Source organism: Oryctolagus cuniculus, chromosome 8, assembly GCF_964237555.1.
Source record: "Oryctolagus cuniculus chromosome 8, mOryCun1.1, whole genome shotgun sequence".
NCBI classification, from domain to species: Eukaryota; Metazoa; Chordata; class Mammalia; order Lagomorpha; family Leporidae; genus Oryctolagus; species Oryctolagus cuniculus.
Genome location: NC_091439.1, coordinates 128,484,122 through 128,508,250, shown reverse-complemented (window position 1 = coordinate 128,508,250; position 24,129 = coordinate 128,484,122). Strand labels below are relative to the sequence as shown.

Sequence of the window (24,129 nt, the reverse complement as noted above, 5' to 3'; positions counted from 1 at the left end):
TTATATGGGGTTTTTAACTTAATATGTCTACTATTTTCTTCCATGAGTTTCAAGAATTATAACACTAAAATGTTGCATTCATTCAACAGCCCAGTTACTTCCATTGCATTGAATAAACACACACATACACACATTGTTTTTTCACTTTCTCTTTTGTTAAGTGAGACTTGGGTAGAGAGTATAAGTTATCCCAATGTGATGTTTGGATTTATTCAGAGAATTTTATGGACAAAATAATCCAAGAATATCAGGCACTGTATTTTATTTTATTTATTTATTTTTAGGATATCCAGGGCTTTATTTTGTAATGCAGAGGCCACACCATGGCCCCAACTCCACTTCCCACCTTGCACTTCTTAAATGTTTATCACTCTAGGAGACCCAGCAATCCCCTTCATGATCTTTTGAAGATCATTGAACTGGAAAATTACACCCTTATTTCTCTTAAACAGATCAATAGCATTACTTACAGAATTCATTTTACATAGATAGCAAAAGTTATACTAAAATTTTCACTAAACTAATTTTATATTTTCCTTGCTTCAGTTTCATTGCTAAACATCCTCACAATGCCTTCTGGTTCTCATTTTCTTGCTGCTCACAATGTCCTTATCTTTCTCTGGATCTTCTGCCTGTCTCGTGATCCCTCCTGTTACTCTCGGCTCAGATTTACGCTCCACAGAATCTGCACCAGACTTGAGATTGGTCTTTCTGGATCTCAGACTCATCACCTCTGTATTTCCAGTTACTCCTTTCTGATTCTTCATAGAGACTTCTACACTTCTCCCCTCCACTTTCACTTCTGTTGTGTTATGCATGGGGGACGCATTCTCTCCTCCAGATCTCAAGCACATTCTATTTTTACTGACTTTGCCCCTGGATGTAAGTTTCTTGGCTTCATCATCTGGTCTTTGTAGCTCCTGGCTTTCAGAGACCTCATTTTTCTTTATTTTAATAATTTCTTCTGGTATTAGAAATGCAGGTCTTTACCCTTCTTCCACATTCGTTTTATTTTGGCATCTGCAATGCAAGGACATTCCCTTATTGGGAGCGATCGAGTCTTCTTCATGTTCCTTTTTTGTAGCTTTCATTTTTTCGCTGTTCAATAGGCACTGTATTTTAAACCAACAAATAGTAAATATCTCCATGAAAATATTGGATTCTGCCAAAGCCAACTTTTTTTCACCTATGTAAAAGAACATAATACAGTCTTTTAATATCATGTGAGTCTTATTCTGCATTGGTTATCAGCAACTTTCCACCCTCACACATACATTCTTCCATGAAATTATATACATTTAAGATGTTATTCTGCCTTTGCTCTTAAAAAGTATTTTTCTTTTGAATACGGAATGCCCACAGCACAAGGCCATTTTCCAATCTCGATTTCCATTTCATGAAGTCACAGTGATAACAATAAGATTATACTTCCTGTCCTGTTTTAGAGCCTCAATTTAAGTTTACTTATTTCCCATCCTCTGTGTGGTAGCTTAGAGATGTTGAATCCATAAATATACTGAAATGATAGAACCTTAAGCCATGGTTCTGAAATCCAATTTCAACTCACAGATGGTGTTTTCCAACACAGACAGCTCCTTATAAATTTTATTTTCTTGTCTATAGACTCCAAGCTCTAGGATAGTCTTTTATGAAGTTGAAAACATATACAACAAGAGTTCATTAGACCTATTGGTCTATCCTATGTTTAAGACTAAGATTACTGAAAGATCATACTATTCATTGTTTTTATTTTTTCCAGGCATTAAAGATTCACTTTCTTAACTTTAGTAAAATGTTGTAGCCTGTATCTGTGCAAGTTATATAATGCTAACTAAGAAAGAATACTACTTAAGACAAAATAATTTTATATTAATAAAATGGAATCCTTTTATGTTACTATTATTTATAGGGCACCCATGATTGAAAGAGGAAAATGACTTATCATGATGGAACAAAGAATTAATTTTGTTAAAATCTAGGCAGTATATTTTATGAGAAGTCAAAAGATAATTAGCTAAATGGATTGATGAAAGGACAAATATAATTATAGTAATATTACATGCGTAATATTCCAAAATCGCATTCCTACCTTTATCTTTCTATCAGCTCTTAAAACATCTGAAATATTTTGCAGAAGCTATTGTAACCTTAAGAAAATTATTTTATTAGTTGGAGAAATATATGTTGAATATCTCTTGTAACAATTTTTTTCCATAGGAAATAAAGAATAAATAGGAAAATTCCCTGACATCCTTAAAATACATTCCAGTAAAGGATATAGAGAAAAATGTATAATTGAGTTAAGAATGTAATTTCAGGTAACATTAAATTCTGAGAGATAAACACACACACACACACACACAGAGACAGAGACAGAGACAGAGAGACAGAGAGACAGAGAGAGAGTTAGTGAACGAGTAACCAGGACTTAGGTTTGCAGTTGTGCATCATGGGGGAAGGCAGCAGCCACAACCCATCCAGACAATTCATAAAGCCTATGGCAAAAAGTGATAGCTGAACACACATTTAAATCATGTGTAAAACTAAGCTTTGCAACAAAAACATTGCCCTTTAAGCAAAGAGAGAAGTTATTGATGTAATAAAATGGTCTTGAGTACAGATGAAGCCAAAAAAACAGCCATCAGATTGGCAGCAAACATGGAAGCTGGGAAAATATCTGGAACACAGCATGGCATTAAGCACAGGGCCTGGAGCCAGCTAGTCCCAGCTCCACTATTGTGTAAGGCTGAGCAACCAGTTTAACCCTTCCGAGTGCTGCTGTTCAGTCTGTCCTTTGGAATCAATGGTCCGCCTGCCTCCCTGGGTCATCATGGCGAGGGTGAGGAATGCATCTAAGAGCCTCCAAGGACAGAAGGTGCAAGAATGCTCTGTTCTGCATCAGTGATGGATGAAGTCATAGAGTTAGGCAAAGACCAGATTATGCAGTTCCTTGTGGGCAATGATAAAAAGTTTGTATTTTTATTCCGGATGTAATAGCATTAGCAATTCCAAGCATGTGACGAATGTGATTTGATTTACATTTTGAAAAGATCGCTTCTCTGTGTGTGTGTGCTGAATAGAGAAGACAATTTGAGGTGTGGGGTTGGAACAAGAAGCAAAAACACTATTTCAATAATCAAACTAGAAGTGAGGCTGGCTTATGCTCTAGTGAAATTACTCTTCAGGTTTCTATTTTCTTGGCCATAACTTTGATTCTAGGCTTGAAAAATATCTCCTGGACACGGAGATCAGTTGTCAAGGAACAACGGAAAAACATGATTCTTTAAAGCATAAGAAATCTATCTTGATTTGGGTCCTACACTTGATATTAGTACTCTGTATTAATTTAATATTTATAACATATAAATATTTATACAAAATTGGTCAGTTACATGAATGACAATGGAGGTAGTCTCTAGTTCTAAAACATTATGATAAATTTTATTTGGAGTTTTCAAGTACATTATAATGTAAAGAAAGAGATAAAATGTTATAGATTATTTTGTAAAAATAGACTTGTAAAATGGTCAACTTAAATTTAGCTTTGATATCAAAAGATTTTTTATGTTTGAAATTGAAACTTCATGTCCAATAATTACTCTTTATAACCAGGTGATTTTTTTCATGTTTAATAAAGCATACATAATTCCTTAATGCTAGGGTCATGTATTGGATAAGAAACCAAACATTTCCAAAATTTGCAATCAGCAAATTGAATTGTTCAATTGCTTTTAGAATGACATGCTCAGGATGACAGCCTCCCAAGCCTGTCAGTGTTGAATATCGATGTGAATTTACTCCTGAAGCCCGCAATCCCTCACTGGCGTCTGCAGCCCATCGCTCCTTTCCCAGTACAGCTGTCACACTGCTTCTTCCTCCCACTTTGTTCTCCATCTCTATCTGCTTGGCCAAGACCAACAATGCATCCTTCTACATCAATTGCCTCTGGTTTGTTCTTAAAGTCATCTCCTTGTCTGTTGATCATTAGGGTACTTTATGGAAATATATGAGCACTTTAACCTTACTAATAAAAATAATTTAAGACCCCCCCTGTATATTAGAGGTGCAATTCCTTCTGAGGCTTTACATTTCCTGGTTTCTCTGATTAAACCTCAGTATCAAAGATATATTTCACCAAATATACAAACATTTTTCATTTTATTGCATGTTTCATGCTTTATGCTTTTACTCAATGATTACATTAAAATTGCAGCTATAAAGCTTTTAGTATTGCACCATAGTTATTTAAAACACTGCATTGTCAAAGGACATTTGAATCAGAAAACCTAATATTAGGTTACCCTATTCTGAGTAATGAGTTATTGAATGGTGATCCATGTTCAATTTTACATAAAATATCGAATCTGTTTTCTTCCCATGGTACTAGAGATGTTGATGAGTAGTAGGACACATACAATTATTAGCTTTATCTGAATAGTATGTATATTTTACTTCTATTATCACGTTTACTACTTTTTTAAGTGGTAAAGTTAACTGTATTCATTGTATAAATCATTTCTAATTATAATCAAATATATTTTTAGGAAAATATTCATGATAATCTTTTTAACCAAAAGTACTCTTGAAGAAAAATAATAGATACTATTAACATTCAAAAATGATTGTGAAATAAAATTTATGTGAAAGCATAGGCATTAGGGTCATTTTAAAAACATATTCCAAAAATTTTCTGAGTGTCATTAGAATAAATGTGTTAAAAATAAAATGATAGAAAAGAATCTATAATTCTTTTTGTAAATTAAATTGAAATAAAGTAATACCATTATTATAATACTCCATAGAAGATTTGAATTGTGCGTTTTTTGAAATTGCAATATAGTCAAGCTAAAACTATTTCAGTGATAACTATTATCATGTTACCTTGAATACTAAGAGGCAATTTTGGTCCCTACTATGAAGAGAATATTCCTGGGTATATTAGCACTTCTGTCTTACGATAGAGGGTGTGATTACTTTCCCAGTTTTATATACTTTCTCCTCCTTTGCTAAAGTAGACTATAAAATAATTAGGCAAGGGACAGAAACCTCAGAGGCAATTTTTCTAAGTGTGAAACAATGGCATCCACAAAAGTTAGAAGAAATAGAGGCAGATGTCATGTGGCACAGAGGGTACAGCTACCAGCTGCAACACAGGCACCACATATGGTGCTACTTTATATCCTAGCTGCCTCACTTACTATCCAGCTCCTGGCTAATGTCTTGGGAAAAGGCCTGAAGATGGACCAAGTGTTTGGACCCCTGCCAAACATGTGGGAAACCTGGAAGAAGCTCCTGGCTCCTGTCATCTGCCTGGCACATATCTGGCTGCTGTAGCCATCTGGGGATTGAACCAGCAGATGGAAGATTCTCTCTCTCTCTTTCTCATTCTCTCTCTCCTCTCTCTGCTGTTCTCTTTCTCTCTCCGTAACTGTGACTTTCAAATAAATAAAATGCATTTCTAAAAGAGAGAGAGAATCTTTATCTGCAAAGGTTATAGAAGATTCTCCTCTTGGGGTGGACATTTGACACAGTGATTAAGATGTCCTCATCCAATGTAGGGGTGTCTGGGTTCAAGTCCTGGCTCTGCATTCAATCCAGCTTCCTGCTAATGCACACCCTGGGAGGCAGAAGGAGATGGCTTAAGTACCTGGGTCTCTTGCACCCCATGTAGGAAACATAAGATTGAGTTCCATGCTCCTGGCTTTGGTCTGGCCCCATCCTGGCTGCTGCAGGCATTTGAGGAGTGAAAAAAACTCTCTATAAATAAATAAATAATAAATAAAATAGCTTCATCTCATTTTTTGGAAATTATTTTGCTTTCAAGTTTTAATAATATTTAAACTAGTTAAAGACTGTAAGTTAAACTATATATAAAATATTACCTTTCACCTAAGCTTATTCTCTGCAGATATCAATTTACAAGCATTGGCCTGTGCTGCGGCTCACTTGGTTAATCCTCTGCCTGCGGCACCGGTACCCTGGGTTCTAGTTCTGGTTGGGGTGCTGGATTCTGTCCCTGTTGCTCCTCTTCCAGTCCAGCTCTCTGCTGTGGCTTGGGAAGGCAGTGGAGGATGGCCCAAGTGCTTAGGCCCTGCAGCCGCATGGGAGACCAGGAGGAAGCACCTGGCTCCTGGCTTCGGATCAGCTACCTGTTTGGTTGATAGTTTTTAAAATCAGAGCAATTACCTACCAAAACACAGAGATCATATTAAAATGGTGAAACTCCTTAAGCTTGTATTTAAACTTATTTTCATAATAAAAGCTCCTGAGCAGAATCTAAATGATGAACAGGTTTGAACATGTGTGCATGTTTGGATAAATAATTCTGAATTCATTTAAGGAAAAGAACTGTAAAACATTAACTGTAAATCAATGTTGCATAGGTTGTCTCCCTTACCAAAGTGGAAATTGCTACAACATTTAAAGCATAAAATTATACTAAGGAATAAGTGTGAGATTATGGACTGAAGTTTTGTGTAGCTCCGCATTAGTGCAAACTTGTCTAGATGCAAATGGGTTTGTGTAGATTAGTGGAGGTGCTAAGCTTGTTTACCGATGATAAGATTTAGAAAAGTGCAAGCATAAAACTCCTTGTTCTACTTATAGCACAGTCAAAGCAAAAGTTGCCCCAAAGTTAACAGTCAGGAAGGACTTTCTTGAAGCTCTTGCAATAGGGCACAGAGGCCATAGCTCAGTCTCAACTCATCTCAGCCGAAACAAAGGGCAAGAATTTTAAAGGGCCAGCGTAGGAGAAGGAGGTAGGATCCCAGGCCATCTGCGTTTGCTAATTGGCTTTACCCAAAGGAAAAGTAAACTTTCTCTTATCTTCATAAGATGCAGTTTTATAACTCGGAGCAAGGTATCCACAGAAGTTCAGCTGCTACCCAACCGCAGGACCTGCGAGACAGGTGCACCATCGTCCTTGATGATTACATTTCAAAGCCATGGCTCCCAGGTACTTGGGAAAGACAGTCCTGGATTATAAAATTGACAAGAGCCTTCAAAAGAGATTTACATCTCAAAGTGGAAGGAATGAATTTACAATTACAAGATTTTCTTTAAGGTAAAAGCTCCAAGAGAAAAGAGTCCTGGGTCTAGCATGAGAAGAGATGGTGTCTAAAGTTTGGTCAAGCTGAAGGAATTGCTAAGGACTCCGGGGTTAACATGCACACATGTATTTGCACACACACACACATGCACACATCTGTTCCAATGTGTTTATAAAATAATGATAACAGCAACGGCTAGGTGCTGCACTTCCACTCTGTGATGTACTAGTCTAATCCTCAACTCAACACTAACTCGTGTGCATCGTTATTCCCATTCTCAAGGTAAGAAAGAAAATTGCAGAAGCATTACAGACACGTGTAATTTGCCTTCAGACACCAGGCTTGTAAAAATTAGGTGTCTGTCGAAGCACCCTTGACGGCAGGTTTTGTTAGTTACCTTTGTGTATCTCTAGTGATGACGGAGGCCTTTTCTGTTGGTTGAGAAAGCAACGACAGAAGGGAGGCCTTCTGGAAGCTGGAGTAACTTCTGTGTCTTCCTCTCCAAGCACATCGAGAAGGAAGAGCTGTGTTCTCCTTCCACACCTTTGGAGAGGAGGGTGCTGCAGGGCGAGCACAGGTGAAGAGGGAAGGACTCTCTGACACGCACCTCGGTGAGTCCCTAGGAGTAACCAGGAGATCTGGATGAGCCCTGAGGAGTCTCTCACATTAGGGTATTGGACACTCCCATCAGCCCCTTCTTAAGCCTGTTAGGCTAAAGAAGACGTTACTGGTGGCATGCAGGGAAATCATTGGCTGGCTTTACTCAGATTTCTACAAATGATCATTTGTATCCTTCCTCCCTGTGATGCAAGAGGTTCATCAGCGTTTAGCCAACTGTATTCTTGTTGGAGATTAAAAGGAGTGCAGCTCTCTAAGGGTGAAATGAACAACTGAACCAGCTTCAGCTGGAGAACCTGTACAGGGAAAACCCTAGAGGTCGCTCTGCAGCCAGTCCCGCAGCCTGCCTAGGGCCCCGCTGCAGCACAGGGAGTTCACAGCTCCCACTTCCCATCAGAGGGTTTTCTTCCCGCTGGTCTTACAGGGAGCACTGTGGGAAGATTAGAAGATGGAACAAGAGAGAAGCTAGGAGATTTCCTTACGTCTTTTCTCCCTGAAGAAGGACTGCTGGTGGATGCCTGGTCTCTATGGATTGAAAATAGCAGGTTGGGGAAGAATTCACCCATGTATAATCAGGAGGTAAATATCATAGAACACAAATATAAAACTGAAGCAATGAAGACAGAATGGGAGAAACAAATTGTAGAACATTTGCCAGAAAGTGTTGCTATGCAGCAGGTAAGAATGTTTAAATACAAAACACTATGACTTTGTTTAAATACAAAACACCATGACTTTTTAAAAACAGTGAAGTGAAATGGTATTTCGCTCAACAAGAAAGACACCAGTGCTCCATACTGGAGTACCTGTTCTGGAATCCTGGCTCCATGCTCCCCAGGTGGGCGACCTGGATTGAGGCTGTTGCGGGCCTTTGCAGAGTGAACCAGCAGATGACGGCTCTTTGTTGCTTTGTCTCTTTCTCTCTGATTCCCAAATAAATTTTGAAAATTAAAAAAAGATAGTATTGGAATTACCTTTACTTAAGATTAAAAACAGGTGCAAATCAGTGATATATAGATTCTGAATCCAAAGTAGAGATGAAGAAACAGCAGGAGGAGTAGAAACAACACACTACAGAGCTCAGCAACAACACACTACAGAGCCCAGGAACTAAAGGAAATAAAAATAAAAAGCATGGCGAATTTAAGAACATGCTCCTTTTTAAAAATGTTTATTTATTTGAAAAGCAGAGAAACAGAAATGGTGATCTTCCATCAGCTGGTTCACCCCCTGAGTGGCCACAACAGCTGGAGTGGGGGCTGGCCCTGGCCAAAGCCAGGAGCCAGGTGCACCATTCATGCCTCTCACACGGATGGTAGGGACCCTTCAGCCATCTCCGCTTCCCCCAAAGCTGTGCATCAACGGAAGGCTGGGTTGGAGCTGGGGGCAAGAGTTGATCCTAGGCACTCCAAAATGAAATGCAGGCTTCCCTAACAAAAGCTTAATTCACTATTCCACAATGTCTGTCCCAAGAGCACATTTTGTGATTCTGAAAACTAAAGGGAACACTGCATTAAGAGAAAGTGAATGTAATATAACTGAAATGTGATCCCTGTTAAACATAAGAGTGGGAATAAGAGAGGGAAGAGATGTATAATTTGGGGCATGCTCGGGCTGACTTGCCCCAATTGGTAGAGTTGGAAACATACCAGGGGACTCCAATTCAATCCCATCAAGGTGGCATGTGCCAATGCCATCTCACTATTCCAAGTGATCAATTTCAGTTCACAATTGATCATAATGAAAGGACTAAGAGTCAAAGGGAGCACATAAACAAGTCTAGTACCTGCTAACACTAACCGATAGAATAAATAAAGGGGAGAGTGATCCAACATGGGAAGTGAGATACTCAGCAGACTCATAGAATGGCGGATGTCCTATATAGCACTCTGGCCTCAGAATCAGCCCTAAAGGCACTCGGATCTGGCTGAAAAGCCCATGAGAGTATTTCAGGCATGGAAAGCCAAGACACTCTGGCAAAAAGATCTCTGTGAGTGAGATCCCAGTGGAAAGAACAGGTCTTCAAAGAGGGAGGTGCCTTTCTCTGAAGGGAGGAGAGAACCTCCACTTTGACTATGACTGTGTCTAAACAAGATAAGAGTCGGAGAACTCAAGGGGCTTCCATAGCCTTGGAAACTCATGACTGATGCATAGGGAGATTACTGATGCCATAAACAGGAGTGTCAATTGGTAAAGTCAACAACAGGAGTCACTGTGCACTTACTCCTCATGTAGGATCTCTGTCCTTAATGTGCTGTACACTGAGGCTTAATGCTATAACGAGTACTAAAACAGTATATTTCACTTTGTGTTTCTATGGGGGTGCAAACGATTGAAATCTTTACTTAATGTACACTAAACTGATCTTCTGTAAAAAAAAAAAAAAAAAAGAAAGAAATTATCAATTCCCAACTTGACTCTCACTGGGATTAAACATGACAATAGGTCTGATCTGATTTCATCATCATTTAAAAAAAATCATCTATTATTTTTCACTTTATGTTTCTGTGTGGGAGCAAACTGTTGAAATACTTACTTAAGGTATACTAAGCTGATCTTCTGTATATTAAGATAATCGAAAATGAATCTTGATGTGAATGGAAGGGGAGAGGGAGTGGGAAAGGGGAGGGTTGTGGGTGGGAGGGACGGTATGGGGGGGGAAGCCATTGTAACCCATGAGTCGTACTTTGGAAATTTATATTCATTAAATAAAAGATAAAAAAAAATTTAAAAAAGAAAAAAAAAAGAAAGTGAATGTAATATAAACAAAACAAACATCTTCAAATTAGATTTCGATAGAAATTTGGATTTGAAGTATGAAAAGCACTTTGGCTAACCAAGTAGAGAGAACAAGTTACCTATAAAGGAGAAAAGTTTTCTGCTAGAAATTTCTTTCTCCCAGTGATTAAATGTTAGAAGGCAGAGGGAGAACTCCATAAATCTTTTAAAAGGAAAAAAAAAGTCTATTACAGCACTATTCACAATAACCAAGAAATGAACACTAACTGTCCATTCACCAGTGAACAAGTAAAGAAATGTATATATACATAGTGGAGTATTACTTGATTAAAGAAAAGGATGAAATCATGTTATTTGGAACTGCACGGATGGAACTGAAGATTATGGTGTCAAATGAAATAAGTCAAGCACATAAAGACAAATATCACACAATCTCACTCTTATGTGGAGTCTAAAAAAAGATGTGATCTTATAGAACTTAAAAATATAATGGTGGTGGGATGGGTGTTGTGGCATAGCAAGTAAGGCAGCTGCCTGTGATTCCAGGATCACACATGGGTACAGGATTGTGTCCCAGCTGCTCCACTTCAGATCCAGTAGATGGAAGATTTCTGTCTTCCTCTCCCTCTCTCTATGTAATTCTGACTTTCAAAATAAATAAATAAATATTTTAAAAATATACATAATAGTGGTTACCAGAGGCTGTGGAGGGAAGTGTGAAGAGGGGGGAAACTGATTGATGACTACTAAGTTATAGCTAAATAAGAGTAAAAAGTTCTGGGGTTCTATTTCACAGTAGGGTAACTGTGGATAACATTAATGTACTCCATATTTCTCTATTAAAAAACACAGGATATAGGCTTTTGGATGTTTCCATTATAAAGAAATGTTAAATTCTTTAAAGAATGAATATATTTACCATGACTGAATATTACACAATATAGACATGTCATAATCAACATCTAGAACCCCATAAATATGCACAATATTGTCTGGCAATATTTTAGATCCTCTACTGTAATAAGATAATATTATTTTGAACTAATTTTAGTAGCATCTCAGAACAGAAATATCAGAGGTACATTTTCATAGTAATATATAAGGGGCATCAGAAAGGTCATGAAAATGCATATTCTCTTTCAATTCCACTTTTTTCCATAAACATATTGAAGCCCCTTGAAGAGACTTTAAATAGTAAATATAAGTGATTTTCCAAAAAAAAAAAAAAAAAAAAACGGAAAGTGTGTTTTATGAAAAATCTGCATGGATGTCAAAACTTTTTTACACTAAAATAAGTTTATGTTTAATTCCAAATCTCCAAAAACTTAGTGAAGAACCCTCATATAAAATTTGAGAAATCTGGCTCAAATAGTTTCGAGGAAATACTTGAATGACAATATCATTGGGAGATAGAATGTGGCTCCCCAAGATGGCAGCACAGCAACAGGACGAACCAAGTCATGTGGGGCAAAATAGATAGTTACAAAAGAGAGAAGATACACCCTGGAGATAGGCCATGGGAAATTCAAGATGGGAAGCCCAGGAGGCCAACACAGACTGGACAGGTCCACCCTGAAAGAGAAAATAAGAAAGAGAAGCAGAAGAGACTCAGTGCAGGCATGGGTGCCAGCCTCCAGCATACCATGTTAGGCAGGAAATTGTGGATCCACAGAGCTGCGAATAGCAGCAGGAGGAGGAGATTGGTGAGCTGCTTTTAAAGTTCCACACGGGAAAAAAAAAGAGAGGGTATAGAAAAGCAAACAGGGGCTGGCGCTGTGGCCCAGTGGGTTAAAGCCCTGGCTAGAAGAGCCGGCATCCCATATGGGCACCAGTTTGAGTCCCAGCTGCTCCTCTACTATAGCCTGGGAAGGCAGTGGAGGATGGCCAAGTCCTTGGGTCCCTGCACCCGTGTGGGAGACCTGGAGGAAGCTCCTGGCTCCTGGCTTTGGATCAGCACAGTTCCAGCCTTTGTGGCCATCTGGGTAGTGAACCATTGGATGGAAGACCTCTCTCCCTCTCTCCCTCCCTCCCTCCCTCCCTCTCTCTCTCTCTCACTTTCTGCCTCTCCTCTCTCTTTGTAACTATGACTTTCAAATAAATAAATAAATAAATAAATCTTAAAAAAAAAAAAAAAGAAAAGAAAACAGAAAGGTCGTGCACTCCCAGTCCATCTCCTTCCTCCCCTCCCCAACTCAGACCTGCAGCCTGCCAAGAGAAGCCATCTTGAATGGTTACAATTATGAACATAAGCCTTAGCCTCCTGAGCACACACCCATTAATTGCTGGGGCCACCCCACCACACCTCCAACCCAGGAATGAGGTCCACAACATTTCAGAGTAATTTCTTCCACACCACACAAGTCATACAACAAGGAAAAGTCCTGAATATTGAAAACTTGAGCCCATTCCATCAACCATTGAGAAGCCAGCTGGGGTCTCAGCAGTGGGGGCTAAGTGCACCAAAGTTCATACCTGCCCCCTATGATTGAAGGTTAAGCAGGGCTCCAGTAGATGGCTCTCTGTGCTTCCACTTGAAGCCCACAAACACATAGCAGCTCATAACAGAGAGAAACCTCACAAGAGAAAATTCCTCAGATAGATACACACACACACACACACACACATACACACACAGAAAAACAAAGCAAAAGCCCTAAATAAGAATAAGAAAGATACTATGAGCCCCCAAAGGAACACTCTTCAATAATAGAAGGTGAAGATGAAGAGATTGAGGATATGCCAGAAACCGAATTCAGAAAATTAATCATCAGATTACTTAGAAGCAAATTCAGAATCTAAATGAAAAGTGCTCCCAAGAAATTGAGATATTAAAGAGAAGTCAGAATGAAATACTAGAAATGAAGACTTCAATAGATCAAATAAAAAATGCAGTGTGAAGCTTAACAACAGAATAGGTGAAAGAGAAGAAAGGATATCAGAACTAGAAGACAAATCTCTGGAAATATTACAGTCAGACAAGAAAAAAATAATAAATTTAGAAAACTAAAAAACAAGGTTGGAGATCTACAAGATACTATCAAGCAACCCAACATACGGCTCCTAGGAGTAACAGAAGGAGTGGAAAGAGAGAAAAGACTAGAAGGCCTTCTTAAGGAAATAATAACAGAAAACTTCCCCAATCTGGAGAAAGAAAGAGACATCCAAGTACAGGAGGTACCTAGCACTCCCAATAGACACGACCAGAAAAGATCTTCATCACACACATTGTAGTGAAACCCACAGAGCACCTAAAAGGATACTTGTAAAAGTGAAATTGACACTTAAAACAATGACTTGAACAGCCCTTGTCCTGACTGTTGAGGAAGTTTACTTTTTCATTTTATTTTCTTTCCTTCATAATACCATTGGCTGAACTTTTACCTAACATAGAATTAATCATATATGTATAAAGTCAATTGAAAATATAACCCAGTAAAAAGTAAGAGTGGGAATAAGAGAGGGATGAGGAATTTTATAACTGTAAAACTGTATGGTTCTGCATACATCCCTTTGGACTTACTTCTAAGGTTACAGCTAAAAGCTTCCATGGGACCCCAAATCCCATTAAGCTGGTTGGTAATAATGCCATCTTAAGTGTTAAAGCGATCATATTAAGTGTTAAATTGATCATATAAATAGGATTAAGTGTTAAAGTGATCATGTAAATAGGATCAAGTGTCTGGTAATAACAATAGATAGAATTAAAAAGGAGAGAATGTTCCAACATGGGAAGCAATCCACACAGCAGACTCATAAAATGACAATTGCTCTATATAGCACTCTGACCTCAGAATCAGCCCTTAAGGCATTCTGATCTGGCTGAAAAGCCCATGAGAGTGTTTCAGACATAAAATGCCAAGATACTGAAGCAAAAACAAAAACAAAAACAAACAAACAAAAAAAAAAAAACAAACCCATGTCCTACATAAAGGATCTCTGTGAGACCCCAGTGGAAAGAAGGGGCCATCAAAGAAGATGTACTTTTCTCTGAAGTGAGGAGAGAACTTCCACTTCGCTTAGGCCTTGTCTAAATATTGACAGAGACTGTGGATTCAAGAGGTTTCCATAGCCTTGGCACCTCATGTCACAAGCCCTGGGTGATCACTGACATCATACATAAGAGTGTTAATTGTTAAATTAACAGCAGGTGTCACTGTGTACTTACTCCCCATGTAACCTTTGTCCTCAATGAGTTGTACTATGAGTATAAACTTTAAAACTTATTCTTTAAGAGATTTTATATTTTGTATGTGTGTGCAAATTGTTGAAATATTTACTTGGTATAGAATTGGTATTCTTGTATAAAGTTAACTGAAAACCAATCTTATTGTAGAATGGGACTGAGAATGGGAGAGGGAAGAGCAAATGAGGAGGAAGTAGGGTTGGGAGGGCAGGAAGAAACACTATATTCCTAAAGATGTACTTGTGAAGATTATACTCATTAAAATAAAAGTTTCTAAAAATAAATAAATAAATAAATATTGAAAAAATATCAGGGGCTTGAGAAAATTTGAGAATGAGAAAAGGTCCTGACTTACATACTGATGAGTTAATAATTTAATCAGATAAAGGTATTATTGCGCAGATGAGAAAAAACTTATTTCAAATAGGTTGTTTTTAAGGAATTTTTTATATAATTACTTTAATATTCTTATTTTCATATGCAAAAATTATTATAATAAATAACAATACTACCTTGAAATTATAGTAGCCAATCATTTGAGACCTGATCAACCCAGATGTATGCTGCCACTTGTGATATTCTCATATATCAAATCACTGGTGTTGGTTGACTCAGCTTCTATACAAATAAAATTTTTATTCCCTTATTCACGTGACCAGTGTTGGATAATTTGACAGCCTAGCAGATACACAAGAATATTTAGGACCTTGGAGATCAGCTTCTATCAGCACTACAAAACAAATACTAAGGAAAAAATTATCATCAGAGTTGAGAGTCTACTTATAAATCAGAGGCAAGGATAATTAAATTAAATGCAAAAAAAATAGATAAAGAGTCTCTACAAAACCAGATTTGGATGTAATAGCCAAATTACCTAATTTAATAATTTTATGTTTGTTTCCTGTATCGTTTTAGTTATATCAATGCTCCAGGAAATTATTGTATTGCTGTAAGTATAATTTTGCTTTCTGTGAATGGTACATGTTTTGCCTAACAGCCCCATATTCTACGCCTGGTAGCTTTGTTTTGAACCGCTGTCAGTCATATGTCACATGAAATTGTTATATGAAGAAGCATATAGCCTTCATGAATTTGTTAGTATCTCTGAAGGGGATCATTGTGATTTAATTGACTTTGGCGGCCTTTTATAAACTGTGAAAGGAAGTAGAATGATAATGAGGAGAGATCCCCAAATATCTCTTGAGTGCTTAATTTTTCAGACATTAAAAAAGGGCCCAGTGGAATTAACTTTACTAAATGCTTTATTTTTCCAAGAGGGGGAACTGACAGGCCAACATCAACTGTGAGGATCTGAGGTACTATCCTGAAGGCAGGCATGAGCTTTTCAAGATAACAAATTGTGTTCCAGTTGTCTAGAAAGAACCAATCACTATTTTGTTTTTCTAGAGATCTATTTAGGATATGGTGGACAGGCCCAAAGGTGACACCTAAAGAATCTCACCTGCTGATGTTTGCAACTTTATGGGTAACAGTTGTTGACTTAACGTCTGTTTTATCTAAGTACAATGTTCCTTGGTGTCTTGGTTTCCATTTTCATAGAATATGTTTTTCCACATATTCTTTTTTAGCCTTTGTGTAAGTCTTTAAAGTGAAAGCTAACATGAGCCTTTTAAAGGTAACATTTTTTGGATGATTTTCTTAACCAATTTTGTCACTTTGTGTCTTTGGATGGGAACTTTTAGTCTATTTACATTTTTCAAATATTTTTTATTCACTTGAAAGGCAGAGTTTCAGAGAGACAGAGGGAGAGGTCTTCCATGCACTGGTTCATTCCCCAAATGGTCACAATGGCTGGAGTATGGCCAGTTCTAAGCTAGGAGCCAGGAGCTCCATCCACGTCTCCCACGTGGATGCAGGGGCCCAAACACTTGGGCCATCTTCCACTGCTTTCCCAGGCCATAGCAGAGAGCTGGATCAGAAATGGAGCAGCTGAAACTTGAACAGGCACCCATATTGGATGCTGGCATCACAGGCAGCAGCCTTACCCACTACGCCACAGTGCCTGTACCTATGTTTATATTTAAATTAATTATTGGATGATAAAATTTACTGCTATAATTTTCTTGTTTCCTAATTGTTTTGTGGTTTTCTGTGTTCTATTTTCCTTGGCTAGTTGATGATTTTCTATAGTGGTATGTTTTGATTCTTTTTTCTTTATTTTTTCATGTCTTTATATGGTTTTGCTTTGCAGTTACCATGCAGGTTACCTATGGAGGCTTAAAGTCAATCACTCACAAGAACCCTACATTTTTGTGTGTTAACACTCCTAATTTCATTATTGATATCATAATTTACATCTTTTATATTATCTACCCATTACTTTAGCTATATAATTAGCTGTCACTACTTTAGTACTTCTGTTTTCTATCATTTGCTGTAGTTATTATACAAAATCACTACATTATTAGAGTACTCTGAATCTGACTATTTACCAGTTTTACACTTCCATAAATTTTCATGTCTATAAATGTTCTCTTGTTTCATATTGAAGAACTTCCCTTAGCATTTCCTGTAGGTCTACTGGTGATTAACTCCCTCAGCTTTTGTTTGCCTAGGGAAACCTTTGTTTCTCCTACATTCTTGAAGGGTATCTTTAGTAGTAAAGTATTCTTGGTTGGCAGGATTTTCCTTTCAATTTTGATTATATCATCCTACTCTTTCCTGATCTGCAAGGGTTCTGTTAAGAAATGCATTCATAGTTTAATGTATATCCTATTGTATGTGTTGAGTCCTCTTGCTGCTTTTAAAATTATCTTTAACTTTTGACAATTTCATTATAATGTATCCTGGTGTTGTCTTTTTTATTTATTTATCTATTTTTCATTGAAGTTCTTTGTGGACTTTGGGGCCTTGGAAACTAGATGACCAAATCTTTTCCAAGATTTTGGAAGATTTCTTCCTTTTTTAAAAAAATAATATTTCTGCCCTTTTCTCTTTACCCTCTCCTTTTGAGACTCCTATAAACTATAATTTGCTTATTCAGTGATATGTCATAAATCTTCTAAGTTTTCATCACTCTTTTTTATTGCTGACTTAATAATTTTAAATGGGTGGTCTTTGAGTTCACAGATTCTTCTGTTTGATCAAATCTGATGCTGAAGTTCTCTGTTTAACGTTTCTCATCACTTGTTTTACTTTTTCAGCTCCAGAATGTCAGCTTTTTATGATTTATTTTATCACAGTCTTGTGTTCATTATTGTTGCCCTAACTTTCTTCTCTAGCTGTGTTATTTTTTAGCTTGATGAGGTTGCTTAAAACAGTCATTTTGAATTCATCAGAAAATTCATAGATCTGCAGCTCCTTGGGTTTTGGTATAGGAAAATTCTCTTTTGGTGGTGTCATGTTCTTGGATTACCTTGCTTCTTAATGTCTTGCATTGCAGAATTCTTTTTATTTGAGAAGCACTCACTCACCAGCTTTGGGAAACACCTTAAGCAGTCAGCCCAGACAGCAATGCTAAGGTTCTCTTAAACATTTTCTCCACGTTTCTTGGGAGGCTGATTCTCAAGACTGTGTGACTTTATTGCAGCTTGCAAAGCTAGGCTGGGGAATGAGAGTCTCTGCTTGTTTGTCATGGGGTGATTCCTTGAGATGTTTAACACTGTGTACCTTCTCCTTTTCCACAAAGTTGAGCTGTCCTACTGCTGCTGCTCACAAGTCATCTTCAAACATTCACACTTTTTGGGGAGTGTAACTGCAGCAGCCAGTACAAGGGGAGATGAGGTGAGGTTTGCAAAGCCTTAGGAGGGGAGGTCTGCAGGAGACTCAGCCCAAGTGCGGATCTCCTCATGGAGACTGTAGAGTGATTATTAGGATACACGTTCCTCTGCTGATTTTTAAGACTTGAGAACTGAGTCTCTGCCTCTTCCTTGATCACAGCCTCTCCCAGACACTCAGACTTGAGGATCCCTCTAGTAAAAGAGAGGTAGCCATGTCTACAAAATCAACACAATGAGGATAGGTGATGGCAGAAAACTCCTGTTCTCCCCTTGCGCTGACTTCACCTTGAGGGAGGTCCTATTTTGGAAAGATGGTAGGAATAGGAAATATTTTCTGGAGTGTAACAATTATCAATACTCTCTGTCTTCTGATTTCTTGCAACTTTTCATGTGCTTTCTTTCTCTTTCTGTTTAGTGTTAACCATAAACAAAGATTTAATGAGCTTATGACTTCATTTTCTCAGTTTATACCTACTTCTCTAGACAATCATTAAAATAACTAAAGAAAATTACATTTTAATTCTCCTTGCCCTAGATTCAGTGGGAGGTTTCCAATCAGAAATGAATTTTGTAGGAAGAATTTGTTATTAGTATGATGAAGCTTTAATTAAAGACAGTAAATGAAGACTGAAGATTCTATTGTTATAGTTCCTTGTAAGTATATTGATAAAATATTATCTCACATGGAAATATATACCCTTTGCTGTAAATAACACTTTATTTTTAATTAGAAAATTTATTTTAATGGTGTTGTGTATATATTATGCATTTACATTTTATAGCATGCTGGTTGTTATAGTTTTATTGCACTTTGTAGTGGAATTTTCAGTTTCATTTCTCTATTGTCAAGTAGAATGGCTTACCCAGCATTTTAAATGAAAATGTTATAGAATGCTATGAACTATTACTAGAGAGAGCTAATTATCTCAAGTTCATAATCATTTATGTCACAGGTCATCTACAGTAATTTGGAGAGTTAAGAATTAATTATAACTTTCTAACTTTTTGCAGATAAATACTGTAACTATTGACCTCTTGGTGGTATTATAGTAAATTATTTTTTTTTTGTTTTTAAGCATGTTACCTGGAATTTCAGCTATAAGCAGGATAAATTTTGTATTCATGAAATCCTTACCATCTGGTGGCTATAGTATTTTCTTTTTTTTTAACTTTTATTTAATGAATATAAATTTCCAAAGTACAGCTTATGGATTACAATGGCTTCCCCCCCATAACTTCCCTCCCACCCCCAACCTTCCCCTTTCCCATTCCCTCTCCCCTTCCATTCACATCAAGATTCATTTTCAATTATCTTTATATACAGAAGATCAGTTTAGCATATATTAAGTAAAGGTTTCAACAGTTTGCACCCACATAGAAACACAGAGTGAAAAATACTGTTTGAGTACTAGTTATAGCATTAAATCACAATGTACAGCACAATAAGGACAGAGATACTACATGAGGAGTAAGTGCACAGTGACTCTTGTTGTTGACTTAACAAATTGACACTCTTGTTTATGGCATCAGTAATCACCCTAGGCTCTTGTCACGAGTTGCCAAGGCTATGGAAGCCTTTTGAGTTCACCGATTCTGATCATATTTAGACAAGGTTGTAGTCAAAGTGGAAGTTCTCCCCTCCCTTCAGAGAAAGGTACCTCCTTCTTTGATGACCTGTTCTTTCCACTGGGCCACTGGGACCTCACTTGCAGAGATCTTTCATTTAGTTTTTTTTTTTTTTTTTTTTTTTTTTTTTTTTTTTTTTTTGCCAGAGTGTCTTGGCTTTCTATGCCTAAAATACTCTCATGGGCTTTTCAGCTGGATCCGCATGCCTTAAGGGCTGATTCTGAGGCCAGAGTTCTGTTTAGGACATCTGCCATTCTATGGGTCTGCTGTGTATCTCACTTCCTATGTTGGATCGTTCTCTCCCTTTTTTATTCTCTCAGTTAGTATTAGCAGACACTAGTCTTGTTTATGTGATCCCTTTGACTCTTAGTCCTATCATTATGATCAATTGTGAACAGAAATTGATCACTTGGACTAGTGAGATGGCATTATCTAGTGTTATTTACTCAAAAATATAATGAACTTTATTTTGCACTTAAGATTTTGGGCTCTTAGGGAATTTTGATTTGTGACTTTTTTCTCTGATTTTGGAAGAAATGGCAAAAGATGTTTGTGCTGAATTGCGAATTTATGTTTTTTTTTTTTTCTTTTAGCACTTCTATGTGGTTAAGTCATTGGGCTGATAATAAATAATGGTAAAGAATAATAATATTTATGGATGGGTGTTTGGCCTAGCAGTTAATAAAACAGTGAAGGTACCCATGACCCATATGAGAGTTACTGGGCTCAATACCTGGCTCTGGCTCCCAATCACAACTCCCTGCTAATTCAGATTCTAGGAGGCAACCTAGTGAAGGCTCAAGCATTTGGTTTCCTACCACCAACATTTTAGAAATGGATTGAGTTCTAGTTTCCCAGCTTCAGCCCAGCCTAATCCTGTTGTTGCAGGCATTTGGAAGGTGAGCCAGCAGATAGGAAGTCTCTGTATCAATTCCCCCGCTGTCTCTCTGGACCCTAAATAAATAACATTTTAAAAAAGAATAATAATAATATTTGGCATCTTGTCTTTTGCCTCTCCCTATTCTTTCTGAACCCTCTCAGCTCCGAACTGATTATAGGTCATGACATTGAGTCCGTTAATTGACAATTTATGTATAAACCCTGAATGTAGTTTGGTTTTTCATATCATAACCAGCCCATGATTATAAGAATTTTGTAGTTTAAATAATTTGTCACCTAATAAAAGTTGATTTTTAATATTTCAAAGCTCTTAAGCAAATTCATTAAGCTGACAATTGTGACCACTACCAGATCAACTTTGTGCATTCTATACTTGCTATGGGTTGAAGTGAGCTATTAATCAAGGTTTAAAGTTCAATCATTAGTCAATGTGTTTTTTCTATGTGTTTAGGAATGCCTATAAAATTGTTTCACTTTAACTTCTTTTCCAATCAACTTCATTTCTCTGAATAAAAGCTATGGAGAAAGCACTCTCTAAAGGAATCGTTAGATCAAAATGTGTAGCTGTTAAAGAAACTAAAGCTGATCACTCTCAAGGGCACACAGTCCCATTTTCCTACAACCGTGTGCTTCCATAAATGGGTAAAATGCTTTGAATTTTTAATGATGACATCTATGGAAGAACTCCCAAAGGTAGCAAGCACAGAGTGACACAAGCTGCAGGGTCTCTATAGACATATGCGGGGACAAGACATCTGTGAAAGATGCTTTTCTCTAATACCGTGGATGTGATGACCTTTAAAATGCCTGCAACATGAATTTTAAAATATATGCTGAGAAACAGAGAGTGAAAAACAAAGTCTGGACTTACTTTGGTCTCATAAAGTCAAGAAAAGTGCTCTCTTAACAATCATCTCAACACGTTCTTGTTGACTCTGTTTATGGCTTAGATCTGTCCTGCACAGTGATCAATGCAGGAAAAAGTACAGCAACTCTGTGAGAAAGAAGTAGACTAGTTGGGCTGGCATTGTGGCATAGCCAGTGAAGCCACCACCTGCAACATCAGCATCCAAATAGGCACCTGTTAGAATCCTGGCTGTGCCACTTTCAATGCAGCACCCTGCCAGTGGAAAAGCAGCTGACGATGGCCCAAGTGTTTGGGCCTCTGCACCCATGTGGGGTACTCGGAAGAAGCTCCTGACTCCTGGCTTTGGTCTGGCCCAGCCCTAGCCATTGCAGCCATTTGGGGAGTAAACCAGTGGATGGAAGAGGTCTCTCTTTCTGTCTCTCCCTCTCTCTGTGTAACTTTGACTTTCAAATAAATAAATAAACCTTCAAAAGCAAAAAGAAGTAGACTGGTGTGGATATTGTAGCACAGCTGGTTGGCTTGGAGTGCCAGTGAGTGTTCCAGCGGCCAGACTTCCAATTAAGCTCCCTGCTAATGCATCCTGGAAGACAGCGGATGATGTCTGAAGTGCTTGGGCCCTGATACCTGTGTGGGGACCAGATTTAGTTCCAGGCTCCTGGCTTTCACCTGACCCAGTCCTGGCTGTTTCAGGTATTTGGAAAGTGAAGCAGCAGATGGAAGGTCTCCTCTCTCTCTCTCTCTCTCTCTCTCTCTCTCTCTCTCTCTTTCTCTGTCTCTATTGTTCTGCCTTTCAAGTACATGAGAATAAATAAATAAACCATTTAAAAGAGAAGTAAAGAGTTACTGAAATGGCTTAAAACAATAAATCTCAAGAAATACTGGGTAATGTCAAGAAAAAGTGTTTGAATTGCAACATTTAAAAATAAATAAAAAGACTAGAAGCCATTTTAAGACCTTAAAAGTCAAAAGAAATACATTTTTGAAAGCCAAACTTCTTACTGTATTTAAAATTACAACTGACATCTTAAGAGAAATGTCCCTGACTTTCAAACACTTGACTTTCATATAACCCACACTTTCATACATTAAACTTTGATGCTTAAAATTTGCATATTCATGAAAAGTGTTGTTTTTCACACATCGTTTGGAAAAAATAACAATTTAAACCCTATCTGCCAGCCTCTGCTACTGGAGAAAAGGCTTGTGTCTCATTCAGAAAGAAAAAAGGTACTTGTCAGCTGTTGATATGGCCAAGAGGCTTGCGTGTGGTTTAAGCCCCCCTATGCCACTCACCCGTCCTGGGTGTGTGTCATAATTTTAAATCACACTTTTTATATGGTTTCAAGTCTGCCATATATAAGTCCTCTCACAGTCTAGTTATAAATAATTCGATAGAGCCAGCCTTTAGTTTATAAATGCATTAAATACAAATCAGAAGCAACCCTTACAAATGCAAATCAACCCTGGCTAATTTGAGTCATCATATACTTTCATCTAAAAGGTATTTCAGGAAGTTTCTCTCTTTATACACTTCATGAAAATACTTTCCATAGAACACCAATTATAGCTATTCCTTATAACAGTAACTACTTGCCCTGACTCCATCACCTACCACTCATCCAACAATCATGTCATAATAACCATGGACTGTTTTGTTTTGACACTAATAAATGGGATATGAAATTTTCACAAATCACAAACATTTTCTTTGTCCAAAGTACTAAGGAAAACGGTGTCTTCTTATTATTTTGAAATAACAATATGCTCTGGATTGGTTTCACTTTAAAAGAATCCTAATAGTAACTCCACACACACCTGCAATGCAATGGATTTGTACAAAATACTTTCTTTATTCTTATGCTACACTAATTCGATGGTTCTGAGTGTAAGAACTTTCATTCTCTCCCTCCAGTGCTTAATTCATTGCTTCCCTTATTTTATTCTGTCCATACTTTTTCCTCAAATTCAGAACTGATATTGTTTCTCTAAACCCTTTATGAAATATTGATGGAACCCTCCCCACAATGTTTCTGAGAGATGCAAGCTCCCAGTTAGTTGGTGAATTTAATCTGCATTGCTGATTGCCAGAGGAACCAGTCATGGGAAACAAGAGAATCAGCCAGCCAAATGGGACCTAGGCTTCTCACAGGAGCTATGTACTATCTTTACTGGCATGAAAATTGAACAAAAGCCTAACCACCTGATGTGAGAGATAATTTTATACGTACATTTTTCTGGAAATCCCAACTGCAGGCAAAGTCCTTACGCTCCAGAGAAGTAGCCCTGAATTGCCAGCACTGGGAGCCAATCAATGCCCTGCAGATGCCAGAAGTCTACTATCCACCAACATCCCGCCTCATCCCATCTGTCAGGGGAGCGGAGATGTGGGAGCTTTCCAGCCTTGTG

At 37.7% G+C, this 24,129-nt stretch overlaps 1 long non-coding RNA gene across 1 annotated transcript in view; it reads right to left on the bottom strand.

Moving 5' to 3' along the window:
- Positions 1 to 284: 284 nt before the first annotated feature.
- The window catches only part of LOC138843591 (uncharacterized), a 140,963-nt gene continuing 117,118 nt past the window's right edge, over positions 285 to 24,129 (bottom strand). Inside the window, exon 3 of the long non-coding RNA XR_011378533.1 lies at positions 285 to 1,186. This is a non-coding gene — a long non-coding RNA (uncharacterized lncRNA). The remainder of the gene's footprint in view (positions 1,187 to 24,129) is intronic.